At 38.3% G+C, this 17580-nt stretch overlaps 1 long non-coding RNA gene across 1 annotated transcript in view; it reads right to left on the reverse strand.

The window, feature by feature from the left end:
* Positions 1-494: 494 nt before the first annotated feature.
* Positions 495-17580, reverse strand: part of LOC127490661 (uncharacterized) — a 135924-nt gene continuing 118838 nt past the window's right edge. Inside the window, exon 3 of the long non-coding RNA XR_007918925.2 lies at positions 495-5383. This is a non-coding gene — a long non-coding RNA (uncharacterized lncRNA). The remainder of the gene's footprint in view (positions 5384-17580) is intronic.

The following is a 17580-nucleotide window of genomic DNA, read 5'->3' on the forward strand; positions in this document are numbered from 1 at the left end:
CCTATATTTGATCTCATGCTGAATGCACTGGATTTTTCTTGGCTCAAGTGGAATTCACTTATAACTAATAATTTATTTTGCTCTTATTTTCAAGAGTATAACCTCATATATTTAAAATAAATTACTGAAATTAAGAAGAGGAGAGAGGTTTTATACTCTAAGACAGCATAATGAGCAATACTGATATGGAGAGCTGAGAGAAGGATAGTATATAAACGTAAATTTTATTAACTTGTCACAGTACTAACACTTCTGCTTTCTAATGTTTCTTCCAATGTCATTGTACATTTAAGTATTACACAGAATTGCAGGGAGCTGTACAGCATGGACTGAAATAACATTCCTTTTAGGCAAAATAAAGGAACAGTTCTCTGAAGTCTTTAAATAGGTTAATTTTTATTATTAATACTTATTATTAATGCATTAATTTCTAAATAATAAATCCTCTATAAGTATACTATGGAACTATTATTTTAAAACAGTCATATTTTTCATAACACTACAGCATTAGTAATAAATGTAATCATATGAACTCATCTTATGTAATACATTAAATTCTATTAAATGTTTTTAACCTCTCTTAAGACTCATAATTTAGGGAAAATCAGAGAAATGCTGGGGAAAGTCGAGGATTCAAGTTGTGAATTCTATGGGATACAGTTTTCAAAACTATAATTGCTCATACTGATTTTCTTCTAACAATGGAAGATCAGGTTCTTTATAACCCAAACTATTGCTTAGAACAACTAGTCAGTCAAATTATGCAAAACTGATCAGTCTGAAGCAATCACACCACTGGCAAATTACAAAGAAATTGTGAGAGATTCAAAGAACAGAGGTCCAGAGAGGTCAGTACAGACTGACATCAATTTTACCCTGGAGCAGGTGAGAATCCCCAAATTACAGTTATACAACATAAAAGTATTGAAGCTGAGAGCTTCAAATCATTTCACGAGCCCTGAGAACAAAAACTGGATTTCACGGCACATCTAGGCGGAAGAAACCTATCCAGTGCACCTCAGTTTTGCTATAGTCTAAAAGCAAAGACAACACAAATATCAGATAAAGGATGTTTTTATATAAATAATGTGTTAAGTGGACTTCATGAGGAAATAAAAAAAATTTCCATTTCTTCATATAATATATTAAAATCAATCTTGGGTAGATTAGATCTCTAAATGTAGAAGATAAAACATAAAGCTTTTTTTTGAGATTTATTTTATTTATTTGAAAGACAGAGTTACAGAGGGAGGTAGAGACAGAGAGAGAGGTCTTCCATCTGCTGGTTCACTCCCCAAATGGTCACGATAGCTTGAGCTGCGCTAATCTGAAGGCAGGAGCCAGAAGCTTCCTCCGGGTGTCCCACGTCGGTGCAGGGGCACAGGACTTGGACCATCTTCTACTGCTTTCCTAGGCCATAGCAGAGAGCTAGATCAGAAGAGGAGCAGCCGGGACTAGAACTGGTGCCCATATGAGATGCTGGCGCTTCAGGCTAGGGCTTTAACCTGTTGCGCCACAGCACTGGCCCCAAAACATAAAGCTTTTAGAAATTAGCTTCACCCTGGACAGGTGCAGAGTTTTTAATCAGTGGTAGTCTGATTCTACATTAAGAATAATAATTTCTGTTTATTTACTAACTGTTAAGAGGTCACAAATTAGGAAAAACTCTTAAAATATATAACAAAGTACTCATTTTATGCTGCATAAGGAGGCACAAATAATAAACAACTGAAGACATAATAATAAAAATGGGTTAACTCAATCATATAGTATATTTATTTTTAGTATTCTTCAGCAATCTTGAGCTCAAAATGCCAAAGCAGAGCACCCACAGGCTGCTGACTCGGGGAGTATCTCTGCTGTCTCCTTGGATGGGGCAGGCTCATGAGGTCGAGTGGAATCTTCTGAACCTCATGAGTGTGGGAACCTTGTGTGCTCTGACTGCGAGAAATCCATGACTGAGTGATAGGGTTCGGGGTGTAGCTGGATCTCTGGGCCATCTCTGTATCTGCTGTCAGTGGCTCAGTGCTCCTTGACGGCCTGGGGTAGATCATTGCAGACAACTTGCTCACATAAAGGACCACAAAGATCTTTCGTGTGGTTCATGTGCCAGCGTGGATAGAGGCTGTATCCAATCTGTGCTAACCCTGGGCACTGATCCCCTTGAAAGAAAAAATGAGGTTGTGATTACTCCAAAAGGCAAGATCGTACTACTTTCTCCCCTGCTGACAATACAGGAGCTCTACCGTGACCAACTTGAGTGTCACTGGCTTTGCACGCTAAACCTGAATACTGACGAGAGCTCGATGGCCACACACAGCACACGTCTCTAAGTATTTATGAGAGAGTAGACACTCCAGTAAGCCACAGAGGCACAGTTCAATGACACAATCCAACAGAGAAGAAATCCAACAACTATTTCCATAACTGCCTAAAAATAATTACAGAAAACAATGAAATAAGAATAAGGAAGAAAACATGACTCCCCCAAAGGAATGTAATACTTCAATAACAGAATGTGAAGACATATTGCAGAAATGCTTGAAATAGAACTCAAAGGAACGATCACAGATTACTCAGAAGCAATGAGAAGCAAATTCATGAGTTACAGAAGTCCATACATGACATGGATGAATAATTTTCCTGTTAGATGGAGATTTTGAAAAGAAATCAAACTGAAATTATAGAAATGAAGAATGAATTCAATTTGTCAAATAAAAATTCAGTGGAAAGCCTTAACAATAAACTAGGTGAGGAAGATGAAAGATTATCTAAATTACAAGACAAATCTTTGGGAATAACTCAGAAAATAACAAAAAGACATTAGAAAAATTAAAAACAAGGTTCAAACTTTATGGGATACTATCAAATGACACAACATGTGTGTCATAGGAGTTCCTGAAGTTATGGAAAGACAGAATGCATTAGAGGACTTCCTCAATTAAATAGTAACAGAAAACCTTCCTAATGTGGAGAAAGAAAGGGACAACCAAGTACAGGAAGTACACAGAGCTCCTAATGGACATGACCAGAAAAAGTCTCCACTATGACACATTGTAGTCAAACTTCAACAGCAAAACATAAAGAAAAGCTTATAAAATGTGTATCAAATGCCAGATTTCTTTCAGAGGATCTCCAAATGGCTTCAAAGCTGAGTTATCATCAGAAACCCTACAAGATAGGAGAGATAGGAGGGGCAGAGTCATAGTCTTACAGGAAAAAACTGTCAACCCAGAAAATATATCCTGCAAAACTCTCATTTATGAATGACTGTGAAATAAGAACCTTCCATAACAAACAGAAATTTAAAGAATTTGTCATCATTCATCCAGTCTTTCAAATTATGCTTAAGGCTGTGCTACACACAGAAATAGAGAAAGACAGTCATCATTATAAAAGAACATGAAGGCCAGCACCGCAGCTCAATAGGCTAATTCTCCACCTGCGGCACCGGCACCCTGAGTTCTAGTCCCGGTCGGGGCGCTAGATTCTGTCCCGGTTGCTCCTCTTCTATTCCAGCTCTCTGCTATGGCCTGGAAGTGCAGTGGAGGATGGCCAAGTCCTTGGGCCCTGCACCCACAGGGGAGACCAGGAGAAACACCTGGCTCATGGCTACGGATCAGCATGGTGTGCTGGCCGCAGAGCGCTGGCTGCAGCTCGCCGGCCGCAGCAGCCATTGGGGGGTGAACCAACGGAAAAAGGAAGACCTTTCTCTCTGTCTCTCTCTCTCACTGTCCACTCTGCCTGTCAAAAATAAATAAATAACAATAATAAAAAAAAAAGAATGTGAAGGCAGAAAATTTCCCGATAAGGTACAAAAGTATTCCAAAGCAAACAATAGGAATATTTACAGAAACATGGCAGGGCCATGTTGTTATTTACCAACAGTAAACAAATATAAATGGCCTGAATGCTCCAATTAAAACAGCAAGACAAGCTGAATATATTAAAAAGCAAGACCCGGCCAGTGCTGTGGCTCACTAGGCTAATCCTCCAACTACGGCACCGGCACCCCAGGTTCTAGTCCCATTTGGGGCACTGGTTCTGTCCTGGTTTCTCCTCTTCCAGTCCAGCTCTCTGCTGTGGCCCGGGAGTGCAGTGGAGGATGGCCTAAGTGCTGGGGCCATGCACCTGCATGGGAGACCAGGAGGAGGCACCTGGCTCCTGGCTTCAGATCGGCACAGCGCACTGGCAGTAGCGGCCATTTGGGGAGTGAACCAACGGAAGGAAGACCTTTCTCTAAGTCTCTCAGTCTCTCTCTCACTGTCTAACTCTGCCTGTCAAAAAAAAAAAAAAAAAAAAAAGCAAGACCCATCTATCTGCTGCCTACAAGAAACATACCTCACCAAAAAGATACACATAGACTGAAATTGATAGGATGGAAAAAGGTATTCCATGCTAATGGAAAGCCAAAAGAACAGGTATAACCATCCTAATATCAGACAAAACAGAATTTAATATAAAAACTGTTAAAAAAATGAAGAAGTGCATCACATAATGATTAAGGGATCAGTTCAACAAGAAGACGTGATTATAACAAAAGTATATGCACCCACTCCTATGGTACTTGGATATTCGCAACTCACTAGGCTAATCCTCTCTGCCTGCAGCACCGGCACTCCGGGTTCTAGTCCCAGTTGGGGTGCCGGATTCTGTCCCAGTTGCTCCTCTTCCAGTCCAGCTCTCTGCTGTGGCCCGGGAGTACAGTGGAGGATGGCCCAGGTCCTTGGGCCTTGCACCTGCATGGGAGACCAGGAGGAAACACCTGGCTCCTGGCTTCGGATCGGCGCAGTGCACTGGCCGCAATGCAGCCACTTGGGGGGTGAACCAACAGAAAAAAAGGAAGACCTTTCTCTCTGTCTCTCTCTTGTCGCTCCCCCATTCGCGGAGGAACGACACCGGACCCTGCACTGTTCCTTTTGTCTGGCCCTTTCTGGGTTTGCTGCTGTTCCCTCACTTGCGGAGGAATGACGCCATGCCGGGTTAGCTGCCAGCCCCCCCACCTCCGCGGAGGGGCAGCACCCCCGCAGCTTTCCCCGCTTCCGTGGAGGAGCGGCACACCGCTGGCCAGCTCTCTCAGGGGCTGCTCAGGTGTTCCTTCAGATATTCCCGGTGCATGTTGTCTCTCTCCTCCTTTATAGTCCTCTTCCACCAATTCCTGCTCTGCTGCCCACACGCCGAGCACGCTGCTCTCCTCCAATCAGGAGCAGGATCAGCTCCTGCAGTTTATCAGTCGAACTGGCGAGGCAGCTGTGTGGAAGTTGTTTACTCCTTCTCAGCACCATATGGTGGGAGATCAGATGCATAGAATTAGTCTTAGTTCCAGTAATTTAGTCTAGTCTCGGTTGCTCCCCACACTCTCTCTCTCACTGTTTAACTCTACCTGTCAAAAAAAAAAAAAAAAAAAAAAGGAAATGTTAATGGATCTAAACAAAGACATAGACTCAAATATAATACTAACAGTGGACTTCAATATCTCAGTTTCATCAATGGACAGGTCAACTAGATAGAAAATCAACAAAGAAAAACAGACTTAATCAAAACTACGGACCAAATGCACCTAACTGTTACGTAAAGAATGTTTCATCACACAGCTGTAAGTTAAGGAAAGATAGAATTGATTAGAGGACTTATTCAGTGAAATAATCACAGAAAACCTCCCTAATTTGGATAAAGAAAAGGACAATCAAGTACAGGAAGCACACAGAGCTTCTTTTGATCAGTGTGTAGGTAGGACTTTCTGTATAATAGTCAGAATGCTGTGTCAGAAAGCAACTCTCAGCAAATTCAAAAAAACTGAAACTATATATTGTATCTTTTTTGACAACAATGTAATGAAACTGGAAATTAACACTTAAGAATCTTGAGAACATATGCAAACACATGGAAACTGAACAACACTCTCCTAAATGAACAGTGAACAGTGAGTCTTAGAAGAAATAAAAAGAGAAATTAAAAAACTCTATAAACAAAGATGACAATACAACAAATCAAAACATGGGATTCAGTAATAGCAGTGTTAAGAGGGAAGTTTATAGCAATTGGTACCTACATCAAGAAATTGGAAAGGCATCAAATAAATGAGATTTCAGTGCATCTCAAGGACTTAGAAAAACAACACAACAAACCCAAAATTAGCAGGAGGAAAGCAATAATTATTATCAGAGAAGAAATAAACAAATTGAAACAACCAAAAGATCAGTGAATAAAGAGCTGGATTTTAAATAAATAAACCAAATTGATACACCACTGGCCCAACTAACCAAAAAGAAACAAAAAAAGGGAGAAGACCCAAAATAACAAAATCAGATGAAAAAGTGAAAGTAACAAGGGATACCACAGAAATAAAAGGAGTCATCAGGAATTACTATAAATAGCTATATGCCAACAAATTAGAAAATCTAGAAGAAATGATAGATTCCTAGACACATACCATCTACCAGAACTGAGGCATGAAGACAGAAAACCTAAACAGGCTAATAGCCAAGATGTAGGCTGAATCAGCAATAAAGACACTCCCAAAAAAGAAAATCCCAGGACCAGATGGCTTCACTGCTGAATTCTATTAGACTTTAAAAAAACAAATTCCATTTCTTGTCAAGCCATAGAAAATAACTGAAAGGGAGGGAGCCCTCCCTACCTCCTTCGATAAAGACTGCATCAACTTAATTACAAAACCAGAAAAAGATACAACAAAGAAAGGGTACTGCAGATCAATTTCACTGATTAATATAGATATAAAAATCCTCCAAAAAGTACTAGATAATCGAATTCAATAATATGTCAGAAAGATCATTCACCTGGACTAACTGGGATTTATCCCTGGTATAAAGAAATGGTTCAACATTTGCAAATCAATAAATGTGATATATCACATGAACAAACTTAAGAATAAAATCCATATGATTATCCCAATAGATTCAGAGAAAGCATTTTGATAAACTACAACATGTTTAATGATAAAAACCTTAAGCAAACTGGACATAGAAGGGACATTCTTCAGCATAATCAAGACATTTCATGACAAACTCACAACCAGCATCTGGGGTACAGTAGGAAGCACTTCCACTTCCACTAATTATCTGAAGCACTCAAGGACCCCCATTTTCATCACTGCTATTCAATAAAGTCCTGGAAGTTTCAGCCAGAGCCATTAGGCAAGAAATAAATTCAAAGGATGCAAGGGAAAGGAGGAAGTCAAGTTATCCCTATTAGCAGATGACATGATTCTATACATAGAAAAATCAAAGACTCCACTAAGGTATCATTGGATCTCTTTAAAAGAGATTTTATTAAAGTTGCAGAATATAAAATTAGCACACAAAAATAAGTATCCCTTTATACAGAGACAATGCCATGGCTGAGATAAAACTTGTAAGATCAGGCTCATTCACAATAGCTACAAAAAAATTGAATACCTTGGAATAAACCTAACCAAGGAGTAGAATGATCACTATAATGAAAATTACAAAACATTAAAGAAATAGAAGACACCAAAAACTGAAAAAAATCTTTCATGTTTGTGGATTGGCAGAATTAGTATCATAAAAATATCTTAATCGAGGCTGGTGCCATGACGCAGTAGGTTAATCCTCCATCTGTGGTACCAACATCTCATATGGGCACCAGTTCTAGTCCCAGCTGCTCCTCTTCCCATCCAGCTCTCTGCTACAGCCTGGGAAAGCAGTAGAAGATTGCCCAAGTGCTTGATCCCTGCACCTGCAAGGGAGATCAGGAAGAAGCTCCTAGTTCCTGGCTTCGGATCTGTGCAGCTCCGGCTGTTGAGGCAGGTTGGGGAGTGAACCAATGGAGGGAAGACCTTTCTGTCTTTACCTCTCACTGTCTGTAATTCTACCTCTCAAATAAATAAATATAATCTTTAAAAAAAACTTAATTACAACAGTAATTTAAAGATTCAATGTGATCCCAATTAAAATTCCAATGACATTCTTACAAGATCCAGAAAAAATAATGCTAAAATTCACATGGAAACACAATAGACTCCGAATAGCTAAAGCAATCTCATAAAACAAAACAAAGCTGGAGGTTTCAGATCACACATTCCAAGACATACTATACTACAGTTATAATCAAAACAGCCTGGTATTTGCAAAAAAAAAAAAAAAAAATAGATGTGTAGGCCAGTGAACAGAACTGAAACTCTAGAAATCAATCCACACATTACCAACCAACTAAAAGTTGACAAAGGAGTTCAAATCAATCCTCAGAAAAAGAACAGTCTGTTCAACAAGTGGTATTGGGGAAAATTAGATCTATGCATGAAGAAGTATGAAACAAGACACCTATCTTATACCTTATACAAATAAACAACACAAAACTAATCAAGGATTCAAATGTATGATCTGATATCATCAAATTATTAAAGGAGCATAGTGGGAAAACTCTGAAAGATACAGCTATAGGCAAAGAATTTTTGGAAAGACCTCAGAAGCATAGGCAATCAAAGCCAAACTAGACAAATGGGATTGCTTCAAGCTGAGAAGCTTCTGTCCTGCAAAGAAAACATTCAACAAAGTGAAGACTAACAAACAGAATGGAAGAAAATATTTGCAAACTAGCAACTAATAAAGGACTAATATCCAGAATCTACAAAGAGCTCAAAAACTCAACAATAGCAAACAATCCATTTAAGAAATGGGCAAAGGAATTGAACAGTAATTTTTCAAAACAGAAAATTCAAATGGCCAACAGACACATGATAAAATGCTCAGGATAACTAGCCATCAGGGAAATGCAAATAAAAACCACCATGAAGTTTCACCTCAGCCCAGTTAGAATGGCTATCATACAGAAATCTTCAAACAATTAATTCTGGCAAGGATGTGAGGAAAAAGGTACCTTAATCAACTGTTGGTGGAAATGTAAGCTAGCATAGCCACTGTGGAAGACAGAATGAAGACATCTCAGAAATCTTAATATAGACATAATTTATGATCCACCAACCTCACTTTTGAGAATTTACCCAGGGGAAATTAAATAAGCAGATGAAAGAGTTATCTACACCCCAATGTTTACTGGAGCTCAAGTCACAATAGCTAAGATATGGAATCAACCCAAATGTCCATCAACTGATGACTGGATAAAGAAATTATGATATATACAGAATGTTACTCAGCTTTAAAGATGAATGAAATCCTGTCTTTTTAAAACAAAATAGATGCAACTGGAAAACATTATACCTAGTGGAATAAGCCAATCCCAAAAGAGAAATGTCTTTACTCTGATCTGTGGTAACTAACAGAGTGCCAAAAAACTAATGTACAGAAATCAAATTGACATTTTGAGATCTGATGATTGCTTATAGCCCTTTTCTCTACTGTTGAGGAATGTGTTTTGTCTTCTTACTATTTGTTCAATTCTTTACATAGTATACAGTTAATCTTATGCATATAAAACAGACTAAGTGTAGATCAGTATAAAAAGGAAGGAATGGGAGAAGTAGGAGGAGTTAGGGTGGGAGTTTGAGTGGGAGCTTGGGTGGGAGAGAGGGTAGGATGGGAAGACTTCCTATGCTTCTATATATGTATATATTAAATACTTGAAATCTGTTCAACTTAAATAAATGCAATAATAAAAAATAAAAAAGTAAAAAAAAAACATCTTCTATGGGAGAGGCCACACTTTTTTCTGTTAAGGTCTTTGATTTGAGAAGGTCCATCCACTGTACTGAGGGGAAAATCTGCTTTACGCAAAAGTCTACTAATTGAAATCTTACTCTCATCCGAAAATCATCCTCCTGGAAATATCCAAAATAATGTTTGGACAAATATTTGGTCATTATGACGCAGTCATGTCAATATATACAATCAGCCATCACAACACCTAGTGATCCAATTTCGACAATTTGTGCAGTCTTCTCAGAATGGAGAAGCTGTTGAGTTTCAGTTCCATCCTTTCCTGTAATCATTTAGAGATTGCATGTGCAGTTTGGTTGTCTGCAAATCAGACATATGCGTTCTTTCTGCTGAATATCTATGTCAAGCATTGTAATAGCTCATCTAAAACCTACTGTTATATTTTCTGCATAATTCTGGTGACACTAAAAGCATGTGGAAAATGTATTTTATTCTGTGTTTTTTTTTCTCCCTGAATTCTATAATTGCTTCCATATCATTATACTGTATCATATTGCAGTGTATGCTTCAACAAAATTGTCTTACAATGTAAAATCAGGCAAAAATATGTTGTGGGGCCGGCACTGTGGCGTAGCAGATAGAGCTGCTGCCTGCAGTGCTGGCATCCCACATGAGCACCAATTCAAGTCCTGGTTGCTCCACTTCCCATCCAGCTCTCTGCAATGGCCTGGAAAAGCAGTATAAGATGGCCTAAATCCTTCGGCCCCTGTACCTGTGTGGAAGACTGAGAAAAAGCTCCTGGCTTCGGATCAGCACAGTTCCAGCTGTCGCTGCCAAATGAGGAGTGAACCAGGGGATAGAAGACCTCTCTCTTTCTCTCTCTCTGCCTCTCCTTCTCTCTCTGTGTAACTCTGACTTTTAAATAAATAAATAAATAAAATATATTGTAACATCAATGGTATAGCATAAAGAGTATAATTGTTCTCACATAAAAACTGGGTCAGGAGTGCAGTTTTAGAAAAAAAACACTTAACAGTTGCCTTTTCTCCAGCCCGACAATCTACCATAATGCCGCAAAGAATTGCTAATATACTATAATTCCTCCAACGCTACAGATGAAAAACTTAATTGTGGCTGATGACATTACATTTCCATAATTTCCTCAATGCAAAGTGCTCCTATACACTTCTGTATTTCTGATATCCTAAAATATTTGGCAAACTTATAAAAAATGAGGAAATACTTATATAGCCCTTGGAAAACTTTTCTAAATCAGAACCATAAATATTTTACATAGCAAAGAATAGCAGGTGAATTACATATATATATATATATATATATTTATTTTTTCCAAAAATATATCATTACCAACGTAAGAAGGAATAAACTCAGTAATGCTCCATTCTTAAAATCTGATTTGGAGTGTATAGGCATTCATGCATGTTTGGATGCATATATGTTAGTTTGTATGTTTACTGGTCTATAACGATGCCATACTAGCTTATTAGCATAAAATTTGATTATATTAAATAACATAATAACATGATTTCTTTTTTTTTAAGATTTTTATTTATTTATTTGACATGTAAAGTTACAGACAGTGAGAGAGAGAGAGAGAAAAAGGTCTTCCTTTGATTGGTTCATTCCCCAAATGGCTGCAATGGCTGGAGCTATGCCGATCCGAAGCCAGGAGCTAGGGGTCTCCTCCTGGTCTCCCATGCGGATGCAGGGGCCCAGGCACTTGGGCCATCCTCCACTGCCTTCCCAGGCCACAGCAGAGAGCTGGACCGGAAAGGGGGCAACTGGAACTAGAACCTGGTGCCCATATGGGATGCCGGCACCACAGGCAGAGGATTAACCTAGTGCGCCACTGCGCCGGCCACCATGATTTCCTTTTGAGAAACATCTTACACTTACATTGTGTCACAGATGTTCTTAAGAATATTTTCACATATGTGTCTGTGTATAAAACTGATTGACTGAATTTCTATTAGATTATATGATATTCAATATTTTATGCCCACCTACATTATCAGAGCATTAGGCACATTAAATTAACTTCAAACATTTGAAATTACTGGGGAAATTTTCAGCCTAAAAAATTCAAAGAACATACACTGAAGATGCCAAAAGTCATAAAAGTACGATACACTTAAAGTGCTTTATAATATTCAAAGACATTTCATACTGCAGGCCTAAATGTTAAATGATTTTTTCTTTACAGAGATGCTGTGAAACAAATGAAATTCTCAACATTCTCAAAGTGAGAAATAATCAAGATTCAGTCACACAGCTCATAAATTTCAGAGGTAGACTCCAATCTGAAACTCTCATGACTTAAACTTACACTCTCCCCAAGCTTGTGATAGTATAGCACGGTGGGTTGGGGCAGCTCATCATGTTGTCATCCCACCTCAGAACGATGGTTCCAATCTCAGTTACTCTGCTTCTGATTCAGCTTCTTGCTAATGTGTCTAGGAACACAGAGGAAGATGGCCCAGGTACTTATTTGGATGCCTGCCACTCATGTGGGAGAACAAAATGGAGTTCCTGGCTCCTGGCTTCAATGTGAGAGACAGAGAGAAAGGTCTTCCTTTTGCCATTGGTTCACCCCCCAATGGCCGCTACGGCCGGCGCATCGCGCTGATCCGATGGCAGGAGCCAGGTGCTTCTCCTGGTCTCCCATGCAGTTTCAGGGCCCAAGCACTTGGGCCATCCTCCACTGTACTCCCGGACCATAGCAGAGAGCTGGCCTGGAAGAGGAGCAATTGGGACAGAATCCGGTGCCCCGACCGGGACTAGAACCCGGTGTGCTGGCGCCGCAAGGCGGAGGATTAGCCTAGTGAGCCACGGCGCAGACGACATTTTCTTAAACTACAAGTACTTTGCCTAAGCATCTCATCCATTCATTTTACAAGTTCTTTTTCAAAGGATGATGTCACCAACATTTATCACCGTGAATCTCCACGTTTATTTAATCTGTTGAAGAAAGTAATATTGGGTAGAATATTACCAATAGACGATAACTGGTAACATTTCAATTTTAAGGAAGTAATGACTTTTTTAAAACAGTGTGTGAAATACTACATATACTACAGGAGACATGCTTATATTAAAAATTAATTTGTTGCTAATTACAAGTAAATTTTTTGCTTATCTGAAATTCAAATTTAGCTGAGTAGTCTATAATTTTATTTCTGACATCTGATGACTCTATAATTGATTAGATTTTTAGAAATGTAATTACAGAGGAAGCAGAGACTCTGTCCAAGGCACAAGACGGAGTGGAGTGAGGTTCACACAGACCTTCCTCCTTAAAACCATCTCATCAATCTTTTGTCCATCATTCTTCAGCTCACTCACTTATCAAAGTCCCATCAAGAGGATCAACGTCAGTTCTCAATAAGTGTGTCTGCATCAGAGTTGGGGTAGAAAAGTAAGCTAAAATTAAGGTCTTTCCTCGTTGTTTTTAGCATTGTATTTTTAGCACATGAAAAAATTTCTGCTGCTCAACATTTGTATAATGTTTCTAACAAAGTTTTAATGCTTTCTTGAAAATAGATTCATTTCTCAAGATTATTTTAGGTATGGCATTTATATGAAAACAGAATTTTTAGCATGAAGAAATAAAATATTATTGAAATATATTCTTCTGTTTAGCTCTACTTCCAAAACTAAACAGAGATGTTACTTTCTTTGGGGCAGAGCAATCTGTCCCCTCCACTGTCCCATACTTATTCCATAAATCTCCAATCCTAGCTCCTGATTCTGAAATTCTCACAGTCTCTTCTCACTTCCACTAGACATAACTGATAATATCCCACCATCATATTTTCTCTAGATTATGTCAGCCTAAGAACTAGGGTGTGAAATTTGGCCTTGTATAATTATTTTACAGTATTTGACTGTAAATATCAGAATTTTGTTGACAGCAAAAAGACTTCAAAAAACCTCAACAGAGTGCAGTGAGTTTAAGGCTTTGTAAACCCTTTTGGTTAAGAAAAAGTCTTAAACTGAAACATGGAACTTTGTTCCAGCTGCAAAATCAAGCTGCTTTCACTAATTAATGCAGGGGACATTTCTGTAATTAGGAAGAAAAAAGGTACTATTTGGGTTAAATTACTTGAGTTAAAAAGTATGCTTTAAAAAGTCTTTCTGGTTTCAGTATCCTACAGGGTTTTATTTTTATAGATGAAATACAACATTGAGACATCAAATAGGCAGTCGTCAAGTCAATTTTACAAAATTGTTTTATTGTGCTAAAAATGAGCGAATTATTTAATCCACGGTGTTTTTTAAAATATGAAAGCACTTGGGGGCCAGCACCGTGGCTCACTTGGCTAACCTGCCTGCAGCGCGGGCATCCCATATGGGTGTCGGGTTCTGGTCCCAGTTGCTCCTCTTCCAGTCCAGCTGTCAGCTGTGGCCCGGGAAGGCAGTGGAGGATGGCCCAAATGCTTGGGCTCCTGTACACATACGGGAGACCAGGAGAAAGCACCTGGCTCCTGGCTTCGGATGGGTGCAGTGTGCCGGCCATAGTGGCCATTTAGGGGGTGAACCAAAGGAAGGTAGACCTTTCTCTTTGTCTTGCTCTCTAACTCTTTCAAATAAAAAAAAAATATGAAAGCACTTTTTTTTCCCCAAAATGTAGCTACTATTTCCTATTGGTTATTTTGCTGATTGAGAAATTTCACAGAATTACAAAGATAATAATGGCTCAGTATTTGATATATCAGAGAGAGAGAGAAGAATCTACATACTCAGAACTGTGGAGTATTCCCATAAATTACACCGTCTCTGCAGTCAGGACAGTGGTATACTAATTAGGCAAGCAACATCTGTCAGACACAAGTACAATTTATTTATAATGTACCCAATGTATAATCCTATTAATTTGAGTTACAAGGCAGTCTCACTGGTCTCAGCCCTCAGACAATTTCAGTGAGACACCTAAGTAAATTGGTGCTACTTATTTACTTTCATAATTAGTTATATGAATAACTGTCTGAAAGAAGTGGCTATCATAAAGTTTTCTCTTTAGTTCTACTTATCAAAGACTTATTTTTATGCTTCCAAGAAGTGGGAGGTATGAAAAATTACTCTTATAACTATGGTCAAATATTTACTGTCTACTTACTAAAGCACAGATAATATACTAGATGATGACAGACAAAACAAAGTTGATATGACCACAGTGCTAACCTAAGGGGGTTCACAGTCCTCAAGATCCTGCAAGATGATAAATGGCTAAAAACACCAGCCAGCAACTGATATACAGCAAAACGAGAAATCATCAGTAACTAACATGGGAAGTGACGTCAACAAGGAGACACGTGACAAATGAATAAAAACAGTGATATGGCACAGAGACATCCATATTTGGCTTCATTAGTCTGGCAATAGTCTATCCATTCTATTCTGTGATTCATCAAAAAGTAAACCATCGGCATGTACAGGCCCACAGTGCTCATGTGTTCAAACACAAAATTATTTCTCATTTTTAATAGAGCTAAGCAGAGGCAGTGCTAATTGATTACTGGCTGTTTCTTTACTAGGTGAAGAATGAAGGCCCAGTCTGTTGTTGATCTTTTTTTTTCTGCATACAACAAGAAGAAAGGAAGCAGAGAGGAAAGAAGGCTCCGACTTCAAAAGAAAAAGAAAAACGTTCATTTATCTTTTATTTGAAAGCAGTACACAGAGTAAGCAAGGAAGAGTGAGAGTGAGAGCGACTGTTCATCCACTTGTTCCCTCCCTGCTAGTCCTAACAGCAAAACCTGGGCCAGGCTGAAGCCAGGAGCCAGGAACGCCACTCTGTACTCCAACAGGGGTGGCAGGGCCCCGAGGAGAGGCTATCATCTGCCACCTTCTCAGGTACACCAGCAGGAAGCAGAGCAGCCAGGACTGGAGCATAGCACTCCGATATGGGGACCCTGGCCCAACCCCCTGTGCCATAATGCCTGCCCTTCGGACCGGCTTCTTAAGAATTCTTCCCAGAAAAGACGCTCTCCCCTTCTGTTCATGTTCAACTGGCTACAACTCAGTCATATAGTGAAATTTATCTACAAGGGAGGCTACCTTTTAATTTTGTGTGCCCAGAAAAAAAGATGAGTAAATTTGTGGTAAATAGCTAGGAGTTTTTCCCTAAGCCATCATCAGAATAGCTAATTTTTAAATTCTGAGGCACAGTGTTTCAACTTATAGCCATTTTACAACACAGAACCTCAGCTGAGAGGAACAGTACGTATGGAGGATTCCGTGTAATTCCTACATTCCTCTAGGGTACCAGTTCTCAACTGGGAGCGATTTTGTCTTTACCTATAAGGAGTTGTTGGCAATGTCTTGGTACATTTTGAGTTGTCACAATTTGTAGAGCAAAATTTGTCACAACTGCATCTGGTGGGTAGAGGACAGAGATACTGATGTCTTATAATGCAGAGGACAAGAACCCACAATAAATAAATTAAGGAAAAAGAGTAATAATGCTGAGCCCAAGAAACTGTAATCTGAGATCCTCCATAGTCTTCACTCAAAGAATATGTCTAACCAGATTGTATTATATTCTGTTAGCATATTATGGATTGTTTTAAACTGATCATTCAATGACTTTGTGATGTGATACCACTGAAGAACATTGATGGAAGCCATAGGAAACTCAGCAGCTTATCCTAGTATTCATTAAAAGGGAGGCATATTATATGATGCTGATTCTTTGAAGAGTTGTGGCAGAGGTTTGTCTCCTTTATTAGTATGACAAAGAAAATCTGGATATCGTTTTCTTCTTATTCTATAAGCACTCCTATAGTGAATCATGTTCTACCATTTGTCAACTTGTCTATCAGTAAATTAAGGGCCAAATAAGTTTTTAAAGGCTCATGGTTATTGAGGGTTTGTGCTATTTGGATCTTATTTTTCTGAACTTTGTGTTTGTTTATACTTACCATATCCCTTGATTCATATTACTTTTAAATATTTTTGTCATTCTATATAAATTTACTCATTTAAAGCATATTTTATCAGATTACAGTGTAAATATTTTTAAGGTTCATTATTAAAACAATGAGGAATTAAACACAAATGAATGAATTAATAGCAAAAAATGAAACAGTGAAAAAGACTCGCAACATTCACTCTTTCCAATAAAAGAATCTAAATGTTAGTTCACTTGTCTAAGATCATTTAGTAAGGATCAAGTGTCAGATCAAGCGATAGGAAAACAAAACTATAATTTTGGAACAATGTCAAAATGGTAAAACAGTAGTTACAAATATTCATTTACTCATATGGAGATGTATTTACTAGCCATATGGAATTTAATATGCCAAAAAATGACACCAAATCCAACAAACACCTGCCCCCAACCACTATCTTTCTCTTTTTAGCAAGTGATACATTCAACCCATCAATTTTGATCAATATGCCTTTTAATAATTTGATATTTATAAGCTACACTCTAGAATGCACCAAATTAGGTTAAATGTCTTATTAAACAAAAATTCTTAGATCACCATAATTTTCATATATATTTTTAATATTTGTGAGGTATACGACTTTCAGTCTTTGTCTCAAAATTTCATAGATTTATATAACCCAATGAATGACTGAAGGCATGTCTGGCTACACAAATACAAATATCTTCAGCTTTTCATGATTTGCTGCACAATTTAAATCCAAGTGCTATTTTCAAAATGTTCTAGGTTTTATTTAAAAAACACAATCTGTCTTTTGAGGTATTTATACACATTTTAAACTAAAATTCAAAAACTTGCAGGCTGCTTTCCTTGGACTTCATGGCATTTCAATTTTTTTAAAAACACTTTGAAATTATTTGACATCTTTTAAACATTGGGATATTTCTGGCAGGGTAATCAAACCCTTAGGGCTCCTATTTCCAAATGGCATCAAGTGTCATAAGAGAAATGCCAACCTTTCCTACCAGCTAAGGCCAAACCCTGCCACATGTGTTATTTCATCACCTTGCTGGCCC

The sequence above is a fragment of the Oryctolagus cuniculus genome, chromosome 6, assembly GCF_964237555.1.
Source record: "Oryctolagus cuniculus chromosome 6, mOryCun1.1, whole genome shotgun sequence".
Taxonomy (NCBI): domain Eukaryota; kingdom Metazoa; phylum Chordata; class Mammalia; order Lagomorpha; family Leporidae; genus Oryctolagus; species Oryctolagus cuniculus.